We start from the raw sequence: 17,061 nt of genomic DNA, 5'->3' as shown, positions 1-17,061 counted from the left end.
CTTTTTAGGTCCTATATAACTAATGTACAAGTATAGTGCATAAGTTGTAGTTAAATTCTTTTAACGATAACAGACAAACCTTTCATTGGTTAACTGTTATACTTTTATTATTTACTTATTAGACTCTAAGAAACATTTTGAGACGCGTTAGAACTTTTGGGAATGTGAATTACACATTTTGCACCATATAGTTCACCCGGCACTTTTTAGGTCTTATATAACCAATGTATTGTGCAAATTTGTAGTTAAGTTCTTTTAACGATAACAGACAAACCTTTTATTGGTTAACTGTTATACTGTTATTATTTACTTATTAGACTCTAAGAAACTTTTTGAGACGCGTTAGAACTTTTGGGAATGTGAATTAAACATTTTGCACCATATAGTTCACAAGGCACTTTTTGGGTCATAAATAACTAAAGTAAAGTGCTAATGTTGTAGTTAAGTTCTTTTAACGATAACAGACAAACGTTTTATTGGTTAACAGTTATATTTTTATTTTTTACTTATTAGACTCTAATAAACATTTTGAGACGCGTTAGAACTTTTGGGAATGTGAATTGCACATTTTGCACCATATAATTCACAAGGCACTTTTTAGGACCTATATAACTAATGTATAGTGCATATGTTGTAGTTAAATTCTTTTAACGATAACAGACAAAGCTTTTATTGGTTAACTGTTATACTGTTATTATTTAGTTATTAGACTCTAATAAACATTATGAGACGCATTAGAACTTTTTGCAATGTGAATTAAACATTTTGCACCATATAGTTCACAAGGCACTTTTTAGGTCCTATATAACCAATGTATAGTGCAAATTTTGTAGTTAAGTTCTTTTAACGATAACAGACAAACCTTTTAGGGGTTAACTGTTATACTTTTATTATTTACTTATTAGACTCTAAAAAACATTTTGAGACCCGTTAGAACTTTTGGGAATGTGAATTACACATTTTGCACCATATAGTTCACAAGGCACTTTTTAGGTCCTATAAAACTAATGTACAGGTATAGTGCATAAGTTGTAGTTAAATTCTTTTAACGATAACAGACAAACCTTTCATTGGTTAACTGTTATACTTTTACTATTTACTTATTAGACTCTAAGAAACATTTTGAGACGCGTTAGAACTTTTGGGAATGTGAATTACACATTTTGCACAATATAGTTCACAGGGCACTTTTTAGGTCCTATATAACCAATGTATAGTGCATATGTTGTAGTTAAGTTCTTTTAACGATAACAGACAAAGCTTTTATTGGTTAACTGTTATACTGTTATTATATACTTATTAGACTCTAATGATAACAGACAAACCTTTTATTGGTTAACTGTTATACTTTTATTATTTACTTATTAGACTCTAATAAACATTTTGAGACGCGTTACAGATTTTGGGAATGTGAATTAAACATTTTGCACCATATAGTTCACAAGGCACTTTTTAGGTCCTATATAACCAATGTATTGTGCAAATTTGTAGTTAAGTTCTTTTAACGATAACAGACAAACCTTTTATTGGTTAACTGTTATACTGTTATTATTTACTTATTAGACTCTAATAAACATTATGAGACGCGTTAGAATTTTTTGCAATGTGAATTACACATTTTGCACCATATAGTTCACAAGGCACTTTTTAGGACCTATATAAAGAATGTATAGTGCATATGTTGTAGTTAAGTTCTTTTAACGATAACAGACAAAGCTTTTATTGGTTAACTGTTATACTTTTATTATTTAGTTATTAGACTCTAATAAACATTTTGAGACGCGTTAGAACTTTTGGAATTGTGAATTACACATTTTGCATCATATAGTTCACAAGGCACTTTTTAGGTCCCTTATAACCAATGTATAGTGCAAATTTCGTAGTTAAGTTCTTTTAACGATAACAGACAAACCTTTTATTGGTTAACTGTTATACTTTTATTATTTACTTATTAGACTTTAATAAACATTTTGAGACACATTAAAACTTTTGCAAATGTGAATTACACATTTTGCACCATATAGTTCACAAGGCACTTTTTAGGACCTATATAACCAATGTATAGTTCAAATTTTGTAGTTAAGTTCTTTTAACGATAACAGACAAACCTTTTATTGGTTAACTTTTGTACTTTTATTATTTACTTATTAGACTCTAATAAACAATTTGAGACGCGTTAGAACTTTTGGGAATGTGAATTACACATTTTGCACCATATAGTTCACAAGGCACTTTTTAGGTCCTATATAACTAATGTATAGTGCAAATGTTGTAGTTAAAATCTTTTAACGATAACAGACAAACCTTTTATTGGTTAACTGTTATACTTTTATTATTTACTTATTAGACTCTAATAAACATTTTGAGACGCGTTAGAACTTTTGGGAATGTGAATTACACATTTTGCACCATATAGTTCACAAGGCACTTTTTAGGTCCTATTAAACCAATGTATTGTGCAAATTTTGTAGTTAAATTCTTTTAACGATAACAGACAAAGCTTTTATTGGTTAACTGTTATACTTTTATTATTTACTTATTAGACTCTAATAAACATTTTGAGACGCGTTAGAACTTTTGAGAATGTGAATTACACATTTTGCACCATATAGTTCACAAGGCACTTTTTAGGTCCCTTATAACCAATGTATAGTGCAAATTTCGTAGTTAAGTTCTTTTAACGATAACAGACAAACCTTTTATTGGTTAACTGTTATACTTTTATTATTTACTTATTAGACTTTAATAAACATTTTGAGACACATTAAAACTTTTGCAAATGTGAATTACACATTTTGCACCATATAGTTCACAAGGCACTTTTTAGGACCTATATAACCAATGTATAGTTCAAATTTTGTAGTTAAGTTCTTTTAACGATAACAGACAAACCTTTTATTGGTTAACTTTTGTACTTTTATTATTTACTTATTAGACTCTAATAAACAATTTGAGACGCGTTAGAACTTTTGGGAATGTGAATTACACATTTTGCACCATATAGTTCACAAGGCACTTTTTAGGTCCTATATAACTAATGTATAGTGCAAATGTTGTAGTTAAAATCTTTTAACGAATACAGACAAACCTTTTATTGGTTAACTGTTATACTTTTATTATTTACTTATTAGACTCTAATAAACATTTTGAGACGCGTTAGAACTTTTGGGAATGTGAATTACACATTTTGCACCATATAGTTCACAAGGCACTTTTTAGGTCCTATTAAACCAATGTATTGTGCAAATTTTGTAGTTAAATTATTTTAACGATAACAGACAAAGCTTTTATTGGTTAACTGTTATACTTTTATTATTTACTTATTAGACTCTAATAAACATTTTGAGACGCGTTAGAACTTTTGAGAATGTGAATTACACATTTTGCACCATATAGTTCACAAGGCACTTTTTAGGACCTATATAACCAATGTATAGTGCAAATTTTGTAGTTAAGTTCTTTTAACGATAACAGACAAACTTTTTATTGGTTAACTGTTATACTTTTATTATTTACTTATTAGACTCTAACGATAACAGACAAACCTTTCATTGGTTAACTGTTATACTTTTATTATTTACTTATTAGACTCTAATACACATTTTGAGAGGCGTTCGAACTTTTGGGAATGTGAATTAAACATTTTGCACCATATAGTTCACAAGGCACTTTTTAGGACTTATATAACTAAAGTATAGTGCATATGTTGTAGTTACGTTCTTTTAACGATAACAGACAAACCTTTTATTGGTTAACAGTTATACTTTTATTGTTTACTTATTAGACTCTAATAAACATTTTGAGACGCGTTAGAACTTTTGGGAATGTGAATTGCACATTTTGCACCATATAATTCACAAGGCACTTTTTAGGACCTATATAACTAATGTATAGTGCATATGTTGTAGTTAAATTCTTTTAACGATAACAGACAAAGCTTTTATTGGTTAACTGTTATACTGTTATTATTTAGTTATTAGACTCTAATAAACATTATGAGACGCGTTAGAACTTTTTGCAATGTGAATTAAACATTTTGCACCATATAGTTCACAAGGCACTTTTTAGGTCCTATATAACCAATGTATAGTGCAAATTTTGTAGTTAAGTTCTTTTAACGATAACAGACAAACCTTTTAGTGGTTAACTGTTATACTTTTATTATTTACTTATTAGACTTTAAAAAACATTTTGAGACGCGTTAGAACTTTTGGGAATGTGAATTACACATTTTGCACCATATAGTTCACAAGGCACTTTTTAGGTCCTATAAAACTAATGCACAGGTATAGTGCATAAGTTGTAGTTAAATTCTTTTAACGATAACAGACAAACCTTTCATTGGTTAACTGTTGTACTTTTACTATTTACTTATTAGACCCTAAGAAACATTTTGAGACGCGTTAGAACTTTTGGGAATGTGAATTACACATTTTGCACCATATAGTTCACCCGGCACTTTTTAGGTCTTATACAACCAATGTATTGTGCAAATTTGTAGTTAAGTTCTTTTAACGATAACAGACAAACCTTTTATTGGTTAACTGTTATACTGTTATTATTTACTTATTAGACTCTAATAAACATTATGAGACGCGTTAGAATTTTTTGCAATGTGAATTAAACATTTTGCACCATATAGTTCACAAGGCACTTTTTAGGTCCTATATAACCAATGTATAGTGCAAATTTTGTAGTTAAGTCCTTTTAACGATAACAGACAAACTTTTTATTGGTTAACTGTTATACTTTTATTATTTACTTATTAGACTCTAACGATAACAGACAAACCTTTCATTGGTTAACTGTTATACTTTTATTATTTACTTATTAGACTCTAATACACATTTTGAGAGGCGTTCGAACTTTTGGGAATGTGAATTAAACATTTTGCACCATATAGTTCACAAGGCATTTTTTAGGACTTATATAACTAAAGTATAGTGCATATGTTGTAGTTAAGTTCTTTTAACGATAACAGACAAACCTTTTATTGGTTAACAGTTATACTTTTATTATTTACTTATTAGACTCTAATAAACATTTTGAGACGCGTTAGAACTTTTGGGAATGTGAATTGCACATTTTGCACCATATAATTCACAAGGCACTTTTTAGGACCTATATAACTAATGTATAGTGCATATGTTGTAGTTAAATTCTTTTAACGATAACAGACAAAGCTTTTATTGGTTAACTGTTATACTGTTATTATTTAGTTATTAGACTCTAATAAACATTATGAGACGCGTTAGAACTTTTTGCAATGTGAATTAAACATTTTGCACCATATAGTTCACAAGGCACTTTTTAGGTCCTATATAACCAATGTATAGTGCAAATTTTGTAGTTAAGTTCTTTTAACGATAACAGACAAACCTTTTAGTGGTTAACTGTTATACTTTTATTATTTACTTATTAGACTTTAAAAAACATTTTGAGACGCGTTAGAACTTTTGGGAATGTGAATTACACATTTTGCACCATATAGTTCACAAGGCACTTTTTAGGTCCTATAAAACTAATGTACAGGTATAGTGCATAAGTTGTAGTTAAATTCTTTTAACGATAACAGACAAACCTTTCATTGGTTAACTGTTGTACTTTTACTATTTACTTATTAGACTCTAAGAAACATTTTGAGACGCGTTAGAACTTTTGGGAATGTGAATTACACATTTTGCACAATATAGTTCACAGGGCACTTTTTAGGTCCTATATAACCAATGTATAGTGCATATGTTGTAGTTAAATTCTTCTAACGATAACAGACAAAGCTTTTATTGGTTAACTGTTATACTGTTATTATATACTTATTAGACTCTAATGATAACAGACAAACCTTTTATTGGTTAACTGTTATACTTTTATTATTTACTTATTAGACTCTAATAAACATTTTGAGACGCGTTACAGATTTTGGGAATGTGAATTAAACATTTTGCACCATATAGTTCACAAGGCACTTTTTAGGACCTATACAACTAATGTATACTGCATGGGTTGTAGTTAAATTCTTTTAACGATAACAGACAAACCTTTTATTGGTTAACTATTATATTTTTATTATTTACTTATTAGACTCAAATAAACATTTTGAGACGCGTTAGAACTTTTGGGAATGTGAATTACACATTTTGCACCATATAGTTCACCCGGCACTTTTTAGGTCTTATATAACCAATGTATTGTGCAAATTTGTAGTTAAGTTCTTTTAACGATAACAGACAAACCTTTTATTGGTTAACTGTTATACTGTTATTATTTACTTATTAGACTCTAGTAAACATTATGAGACGCGTTAGAATTTTTTGCAATGTGAATTAAACATTTTGCACCATATAGTTCACAAGGCACTTTTTAGGTCCTATATAACCAATGTATAGTGCAAATTTTGTAGTTAAGTCCTTTTAACGATAACAGACAAAGCTTTTATTGGTTAACTGTTATACTTTTATTATTTACTTATTAGACTCTAATAAACATTTTTAGACGCGTTCGAACTTTTGGGAATGTGAATTACACATTTTGCACCATATAGTTCACAAGGCACTTTTTAGGTCCTATAAAACTAATGTACAGGTATAGTGCATAAGTTGTAGTTAAATTCTTTTAACGATAACAGACAAACCTTTTATTGGTTAACAGTTATACTTTTATTATTTACTTATTAGACTCTAATAAACATTTTGAGACGCGTTAGAACTTTTGGGAATGTGAATTGCACATTTTGCACCATATAATTCACAAGGCACTTTTTAGGACCTATATAACTAATGTATAGTGCATATGTTGTAGTTAAATTCTTTTAACGATAACAGACAAAGCTTTTATTGGTTAACTGTTATACTGTTATTATTTAGTTATTAGACTCTAATAAACATTATGAGACGCGTTAGAACTTTTTGCAATGTGAATTAAACATTTTGCACCATATAGTTCACAAGGCACATTTTAGGTCCTATATAACCAATGTATAGTGCAAATTTTGTAGTTAAGTTCTTTTAACGATAACAGACAAACCTTTTAGTGGTTAACTGTTATACTTTTATTATTTACTTATTAGACTTTAAAAAACATTTTGAGACGCGTTAGAACTTTTGGGAATGTGAATTACACATTTTGCACCATATAGTTCACAAGGCACTTTTTAGGTCCTATAAAACTAATGTACAGGTATAGTGCATAAGTTGTAGGTAAATTCTTTTAACGATAACAGACAAACCTTTCATTGGTTAACTGTTGTACTTTTACTATTTACTTATTAGACTCTAAGAAACATTTTGAGACGCGTTAGAACTTTTGGGAATGTGAATTACACATTTTGCACAATATAGTTCACAGGGCACTTTTTAGGTCCTATATAACCAATGTATAGTGCATATGTTGTAGTTAAATTCTTCTAACGATAACAGACAAAGCTTTTATTGGTTAACTGTTATACTGTTATTATATACTTATTAGACTCTAATGATAACAGACAAACCTTTTATTGGTTAACTGTTATACTTTTATTATTTACTTATTAGACTCTAATAAACATTTTGAGACGCGTTACAGATTTTGGGAATGTGAATTAAACATTTTGCACCATATAGTTCACAAGGCACTTTTTAGGACCTATACAACTAATGTATACTGCATATGTTGTAGTTAAATTCTTTTAACGATAACAGACAAACCTTTTATTGGTTAACTATTATATTTTTATTATTTACTTATTAGACTCAAATAAACATTTTGAGACGCGTTAGAACTTTTGGGAATGTGAATTACACATTTTGCACCATATAGTTCACCCGGCACTTTTTAGGTCTTATATAACCAATGTATTGTGCAAATTTGTAGTTAAGTTCTTTTAACGATAACAGACAAACCTTTTATTGGTTAACTGTTATACTGTTATTATTTACTTATTAGACTCTAATAAACATTATGAGACGCGTTAGAACTTTTTGCAATGTGAATTAAACATTTTGCACCATATAGTTCACAAGGCACTTTTTAGGTCCTATATAACCAATGTATAGTGCAAATTTTGTAGTTAAGTCCTTTTAACGATAACAGACAAAGCTTTTATTGGTTAACTGTTATACTTTTATTATTTACTTATTAGACTCTAATAAACATTTTTAGACGCGTTCGAACTTTTGGGAATGTGAATTACACATTTTGCACCATATAGTTCACAAGGCACTTTTTAGGTCCTATAAAACTAATGTACAGGTATAGTGCATAAGTTGTAGTTAAATTCTTTTAACGATAACAGACAAACCTTTCATTGGTTAACTGTTATACTTTTATTATTTACTTATTAGACTCTAAGAAACATTTTGAGACGCGTTAGAACTTTTGGGAATGTGAATTACACATTTTGCACCATATAGTTCACAAGGCACTTTTTAGGTCCTATATAACCAATGTATTGTGCAAATTTGTAGTTAAGTTCTTTTAACGATAACAGACAAAGCTTTTATTGGTTAACTGTTATACTGTTATTATTTACTTATTAGACTCTAATAAACATTTTGAGACGCGTTGGAACTTTTGGGAATGTGAATTAAACATTTTGCACCATATAGTTCACAAGGCACTTTTTAGGTCGTAAATAACTAAAGTAAAGTGCTAATGTTGTAGTTAAGTTCTTTTAACGATAACAGACAAACGTTTTATCGGTTAACTTTTGTACTTTTATTATTTACTTATTAGACTCTAAGAAACAAGTAGAGACCTGCTCGAACTTTTGGGAATGTGAATTGCACATTTTGCACCATATAGTTCACAAGGCACTTTTTAGGACCTATATAACTAATGTATAGTGCATATGTTGTAGTTAAATTCTTTTAACGATAACAGACAAAGCTTTTATTGGTTAACTGTTATACTTTTATTATTTACTTATTAGACTCTAACGATAACAGACAAACCTTTCATTGGTTAACTGTTATACTTTTATTATTTACTTATTAGACTCTAATACACATTTTGAGAGGCGTTAGAACTTTTGGGAATGTGAATTAAACATTTTGCACCATATAGTTCACAAGGCACTTTTTGGTTCATAAATAACTAAAGTAAAGTGCTAATGTTGTAGTTAAGTTCTTTTAACGATAACAGACAAACGTTTTATTGGTTAACAGTTATATTTTTATTTTTTACTTATTAGACTCTAATAAACATTTTGAGACGCGTTAGAACTTTTGGGAATGTGAATTGCACATTTTGCACCATATAATTCACAAGGCATTTTTTAGGACCTATATAACTAATGTATAGTGCATATGTTGTAGTTAAATTCTTTTAACGATAACAGACAAAGCTTTTATTGGTTAACTGTTATACTGTTATTATTTAGTTATTAGACTCTAATAAACATTATGAGACGCGTTAGAACTTTTTGCAATGTGAATTAAACATTTTGCACCATATAGTTCACAAGGCACTTTTTAGGTCCTATATAACCAATGTATAGTGCAAATTTTGTAGTTAAGTTCTTTTAACGATAACAGACAAACCTTTTAGTGGTTAACTGTTATACTTTTATTATTTACTTATTAGACTCTAAAAAACATTTTGAGACGCGTTAGAACTTTTGGAAATGTGAATTACACATTTTGCACCATATAGTTCACAAGGCACTTTTTAGGTCCTATAAAACTAATGTACAGGTATAGTGCATAAGTTGTAGTTAAATTCTTTTAACGATAACAGACAAACCTTTCATTGGTTAACTGTTATACTTTTACTATTTACTTATTAGACTCTAAGAAACATTTTGAGACGCGTTAGAACTTTTGGGAATGTGAATTACACATTTTGCACAATATAGTTCACAGGGCACTTTTTAGGTCCTATATAACGAATGTATAGTGCATATGTTGTAGTTAAATTCTTCTAACGATAACAGACAAAGCTTTTATTGGTTAACTGTTATACTGTTATTATATACTTATTAGACTCTAATGATAACAGACAAACCTTTTATTGGTTAACTGTTATACTTTTATTATTTACTTATTAGACTCTAATAAACATTTTGAGACGCGTTACAGATTTTGGGAATGTGAATTAAACATTTTGCACCATATAGTTCACAAGGCACTTTTTAGGACCTATACAACTAATGTATACTGCATATGTTGTAGTTAAGTTCTTTTAACGATAACAGACAAACCTTTTATTGGTTAACTATTATATTTTTATTATTTACTTTTTAGACTCAAATAAACATTTTGAGACGCGTTAAAACTTTTGAGAATGTGAATTACACATTTTGCACCATATAGTTCACCCGGCACTTTTTAGGTCTTATATAACCAATGTATTGTGCAAATTTGTAGTTAAGTTCTTTTAACGATAACAGACAAACCTTTTATTGGTTAACTGTTATACTGTTATTATTTACTTATTAGACTCTAATAAACATTATGAGACGCGTTAGAATTTTTTGCAATGTGAATTAAACATTTTGCACCATATAGTTCACAAGGCACTTTTTAGGTCCTATATAACCAATGTATAGTGCAAATTTTGTAGTTAAGTCCTTTTAACGATAAAAGACAAACCTTTTATTGGTTAACTGTTATACTTTTATTATTTACTTATTAGACTCTAATAAACATTTTTAGACGCGTTCGAACTTTTGGGAATGTGATTTACACATTTTGCACCATATAGTTCACAAGGCACTTTTTAAGTCCTATATAACTAATGTACGAGTATAGTGCATAAGTTGTAGTTAAATTCTTTTAACGATAACAGACAAACCTTTCATTGGTTAACTGTTATACTTTTATTATTTACTTATTAGACTCTAAGAAACATTTTGAGACCTGCTCGAACTTTTGGGAATGTGAATTAAACATTTTGCACCATATAGTTCACAAGGCACTTTTTAGGACCTATATAACTAATGTATAGTGCATATGTTGTAGTTAAATTCTTTTAACGATAACAGACAAAGCTTTTATTGGTTAACTGTTATACTTTTATTATTTACTTATTAGACTCTAACGATAACAGACAAACCTTTCATTGGTTAACTGTTATAGTTTTATTATTTACTTATTAGACTCTAATACACATTTTGAGAGGCGTTAGAACTTTTGGGAATGTGAATTAAACATTTTGCACCATATAGTTCACAAGGCACTTTTTAGGACTTATATAACTAAAGTATAGTGCATATGTTGTAGTTAAGTTCTTTTAACGATAACAGACAAACCTTTTATTGGTTAACAGTTATACTTTTATTATTTACTTATTAGACTCTAATAAATATTTTGAGACGCGTTAGAACTTTTGGGAATGTGAATTGCACATTTTGCACCATATAGTTCACAAGGCACTTTTTAGGTCCTATATAACCAATGTATAGTGCAAATTTTGTAGTTAAGTCCTTTTAACGATAACAGACAAAGCTTTTATTGGTTAACTGTTATACTTTTATTATTTACTTATTAGACTCTAATAAACATTTTTAGACGCGTTCGAACTTTTGGGAATGTGAATTACACATTTTGCACCATATAGTTCACAAGGCACTTTTTAGGTCCTATAAAACTAATGTACAGGTATAGTGCATAAGTTGTAGTTAAATTCTTTTAACGATAACAGACAAACCTTTTATTGGTTAACAGTTATACTTTTATTATTTACTTATTAGACTCTAATAAACATTTTGAGACGCGTTAGAACTTTTGGGAATGTGAATTGCACATTTTGCACCATATAATTCACAAGGCACTTTTTAGGACCTATATAACTAATGTATAGTGCATATGTTGTAGTTAAATTCTTTTAACGATAACAGACAAAGCTTTTATTGGTTAACTGTTATACTGTTATTATTTAGTTATTAGACTCTAATAAACATTATGAGACGCGTTAGAACTTTTTGCAATGTGAATTAAACATTTTGCACCATATAGTTCACAAGGCACATTTTAGGTCCTATATAACCAATGTATAGTGCAAATTTTGTAGTTAAGTTCTTTTAACGATAACAGACAAACCTTTTAGTGGTTAACTGTTATACTTTTATTATTTACTTATTAGACTTTAAAAAACATTTTGAGACGCGTTAGAACTTTTGGGAATGTGAATTACACATTTTGCACCATATAGTTCACAAGGCACTTTTTAGGTCCTATAAAACTAATGTACAGGTATAGTGCATAAGTTGTAGGTAAATTCTTTTAACGATAACAGACAAACCTTTCATTGGTTAACTGTTGTACTTTTACTATTTACTTATTAGACTCTAAGAAACATTTTGAGACGCGTTAGAACTTTTGGGAATGTGAATTACACATTTTGCACAATATAGTTCACAGGGCACTTTTTAGGTCCTATATAACCAATGTATAGTGCATATGTTGTAGTTAAATTCTTCTAACGATAACAGACAAAGCTTTTATTGGTTAACTGTTATACTGTTATTATATACTTATTAGACTCTAATGATAACAGACAAACCTTTTATTGGTTAACTGTTATACTTTTATTATTTACTTATTAGACTCTAATAAACATTTTGAGACGCGTTACAGATTTTGGGAATGTGAATTAAACATTTTGCACCATATAGTTCACAAGGCACTTTTTAGGACCTATACAACTAATGTATACTGCATATGTTGTAGTTAAATTCTTTTAACGATAACAGACAAACCTTTTATTGGTTAACTATTATATTTTTATTATTTACTTATTAGACTCAAATAAACATTTTGAGACGCGTTAGAACTTTTGGGAATGTGAATTACACATTTTGCACCATATAGTTCACCCGGCACTTTTTAGGTCTTATATAACCAATGTATTGTGCAAATTTGTAGTTAAGTTCTTTTAACGATAACAGACAAACCTTTTATTGGTTAACTGTTATACTGTTATTATTTACTTATTAGACTCTAATAAACATTATGAGACGCGTTAGAACTTTTTGCAATGTGAATTAAACATTTTGCACCATATAGTTCACAAGGCACTTTTTAGGTCCTATATAACCAATGTATAGTGCAAATTTTGTAGTTAAGTCCTTTTAACGATAACAGACAAAGCTTTTATTGGTTAACTGTTATACTTTTATTATTTACTTATTAGACTCTAATAAACATTTTTAGACGCGTTCGAACTTTTGGGAATGTGAATTACACATTTTGCACCATATAGTTCACAAGGCACTTTTTAGGTCCTATAAAACTAATGTACAGGTATAGTGCATAAGTTGTAGTTAAATTCTTTTAACGATAACAGACAAACCTTTCATTGGTTAACTGTTATACTTTTATTATTTACTTATTAGACTCTAAGAAACATTTTGAGACGCGTTAGAACTTTTGGGAATGTGAATTACACATTTTGCACCATATAGTTCACAAGGCACTTTTTAGGTCCTATATAACCAATGTATTGTGCAAATTTGTAGTTAAGTTCTTTTAACGATAACAGACAAAGCTTTTATTGGTTAACTGTTATACTGTTATTATTTACTTATTAGACTCTAATAAACATTTTGAGACGCGTTGGAACTTTTGGGAATGTGAATTAAACATTTTGCACCATATAGTTCACAAGGCACTTTTTAGGTCGTAAATAACTAAAGTAAAGTGCTAATGTTGTAGTTAAGTTCTTTTAACGATAACAGACAAACGTTTTATCGGTTAACTTTTGTACTTTTATTATTTACTTATTAGACTCTAAGAAACAAGTAGAGACCTGCTCGAACTTTTGGGAATGTGAATTGCACATTTTGCACCATATAGTTCACAAGGCACTTTTTAGGACCTATATAACTAATGTATAGTGCATATGTTGTAGTTAAATTCTTTTAACGATAACAGACAAAGCTTTTATTGGTTAACTGTTATACTTTTATTATTTACTTATTAGACTCTAACGATAACAGACAAACCTTTCATTGGTTAACTGTTATACTTTTATTATTTACTTATTAGACTCTAATACACATTTTGAGAGGCGTTAGAACTTTTGGGAATGTGAATTAAACATTTTGCACCATATAGTTCACAAGGCACTTTTTGGTTCATAAATAACTAAAGTAAAGTGCTAATGTTGTAGTTAAGTTCTTTTAACGATAACAGACAAACGTTTTATTGGTTAACAGTTATATTTTTATTTTTTACTTATTAGACTCTAATAAACATTTTGAGACGCGTTAGAACTTTTGGGAATGTGAATTGCACATTTTGCACCATATAATTCACAAGGCATTTTTTAGGACCTATATAACTAATGTATAGTGCATATGTTGTAGTTAAATTCTTTTAACGATAACAGACAAAGCTTTTATTGGTTAACTGTTATACTGTTATTATTTAGTTATTAGACTCTAATAAACATTATGAGACGCGTTAGAACTTTTTGCAATGTGAATTAAACATTTTGCACCATATAGTTCACAAGGCACTTTTTAGGTCCTATATAACCAATGTATAGTGCAAATTTTGTAGTTAAGTTCTTTTAACGATAACAGACAAACCTTTTAGTGGTTAACTGTTATACTTTTATTATTTACTTATTAGACTCTAAAAAACATTTTGAGACGCGTTAGAACTTTTGGAAATGTGAATTACACATTTTGCACCATATAGTTCACAAGGCACTTTTTAGGTCCTATAAAACTAATGTACAGGTATAGTGCATAAGTTGTAGTTAAATTCTTTTAACGATAACAGACAAACCTTTCATTGGTTAACTGTTATACTTTTACTATTTACTTATTAGACTCTAAGAAACATTTTGAGACGCGTTAGAACTTTTGGGAATGTGAATTACACATTTTGCACAATATAGTTCACAGGGCACTTTTTAGGTCCTATATAACGAATGTATAGTGCATATGTTGTAGTTAAATTCTTCTAACGATAACAGACAAAGCTTTTATTGGTTAACTGTTATACTGTTATTATATACTTATTAGACTCTAATGATAACAGACAAACCTTTTATTGGTTAACTGTTATACTTTTATTATTTACTTATTAGACTCTAATAAACATTTTGAGACGCGTTACAGATTTTGGGAATGTGAATTAAACATTTTGCACCATATAGTTCACAAGGCACTTTTTAGGACCTATACAACTAATGTATACTGCATATGTTGTAGTTAAGTTCTTTTAACGATAACAGACAAACCTTTTATTGGTTAACTATTATATTTTTATTATTTACTTTTTAGACTCAAATAAACATTTTGAGACGCGTTAAAACTTTTGAGAATGTGAATTACACATTTTGCACCATATAGTTCACCCGGCACTTTTTAGGTCTTATATAACCAATGTATTGTGCAAATTTGTAGTTAAGTTCTTTTAACGATAACAGACAAACCTTTTATTGGTTAACTGTTATACTGTTATTATTTACTTATTAGACTCTAATAAACATTATGAGACGCGTTAGAATTTTTTGCAATGTGAATTAAACATTTTGCACCATATAGTTCACAAGGCACTTTTTAGGTCCTATATAACCAATGTATAGTGCAAATTTTGTAGTTAAGTCCTTTTAACGATAAAAGACAAACCTTTTATTGGTTAACTGTTATACTTTTATTATTTACTTATTAGACTCTAATAAACATTTTTAGACGCGTTCGAACTTTTGGGAATGTGATTTACACATTTTGCACCATATAGTTCACAAGGCACTTTTTAAGTCCTATATAACTAATGTACGAGTATAGTGCATAAGTTGTAGTTAAATTCTTTTAACGATAACAGACAAACCTTTCATTGGTTAACTGTTATACTTTTATTATTTACTTATTAGACTCTAAGAAACATTTTGAGACCTGCTCGAACTTTTGGGAATGTGAATTAAACATTTTGCACCATATAGTTCACAAGGCACTTTTTAGGACCTATATAACTAATGTATAGTGCATATGTTGTAGTTAAATTCTTTTAACGATAACAGACAAAGCTTTTATTGGTTAACTGTTATACTTTTATTATTTACTTATTAGACTCTAACGATAACAGACAAACCTTTCATTGGTTAACTGTTATAGTTTTATTATTTACTTATTAGACTCTAATACACATTTTGAGAGGCGTTAGAACTTTTGGGAATGTGAATTAAACATTTTGCACCATATAGTTCACAAGGCACTTTTTAGGACTTATATAACTAAAGTATAGTGCATATGTTGTAGTTAAGTTCTTTTAACGATAACAGACAAACCTTTTATTGGTTAACAGTTATACTTTTATTATTTACTTATTAGACTCTAATAAATATTTTGAGACGCGTTAGAACTTTTGGGAATGTGAATTGCACATTTTGCACCATATAGTTCACAAGGCACTTTTTAGGACCTATATAACTAATGTATAGTGCATATGTTGTAGTTAAGTTCTTTTAACGATAATTGACAAACCTTTTATTGGTTAACTGTTATACTTTTATTATTTACTTATTAGACTCTAATAAACATTTTTAGACGCGTTCGAACTTTTGGGAATGTGAATTACACATTTTGCACCATATAGTTCACAAGGCACTTTTTAGGTCCTATATAACTAATGGTACTACGACACCTTATCGAAAGACACTTTATCGAAAGACACTTTATCGAACGACACCTGATCGAAACGACAGCTGATCGAAAGACACTTTATCGAACGACAGTTAATCGAGCCGACAGTTGATCGAACGACACTTTATCGAAACGACAGCTGATCGAACGACATTTTATCGAACCGACAGTTAATCAAAACGACAGTTGATCGAACGACACTTTATCGAACCGACAGTTCAAGCAAGATTTTAGCGTGTTTCTCAAACATTGGAACAATGAGCCATTGTGATGTGCGGTCTTTGTAATGGTGTGCATTAATGAATTGTGATGTATATATCATAAAGTTGACGATTTATATTTTATATCTATATTTTATATTTGTATCATAAAGTGTTCGATTTCGCATGGCGGCCGGCCCGCCCACATATTAATAAGATATCACAAGAATACGCACGAGAATTACTAAGTACGAGATTGTCTGTACAGTAGACTAGACTAGTCATTATAGA

This window comes from Clavelina lepadiformis, chromosome 2 (assembly GCF_947623445.1).
Source record: "Clavelina lepadiformis chromosome 2, kaClaLepa1.1, whole genome shotgun sequence".
NCBI classification, from domain to species: domain Eukaryota; kingdom Metazoa; phylum Chordata; class Ascidiacea; order Aplousobranchia; family Clavelinidae; genus Clavelina; species Clavelina lepadiformis.
The sequence above is the reverse complement of the archived record's forward strand: the minus strand, read 5'-3'. Positions refer to the sequence as shown.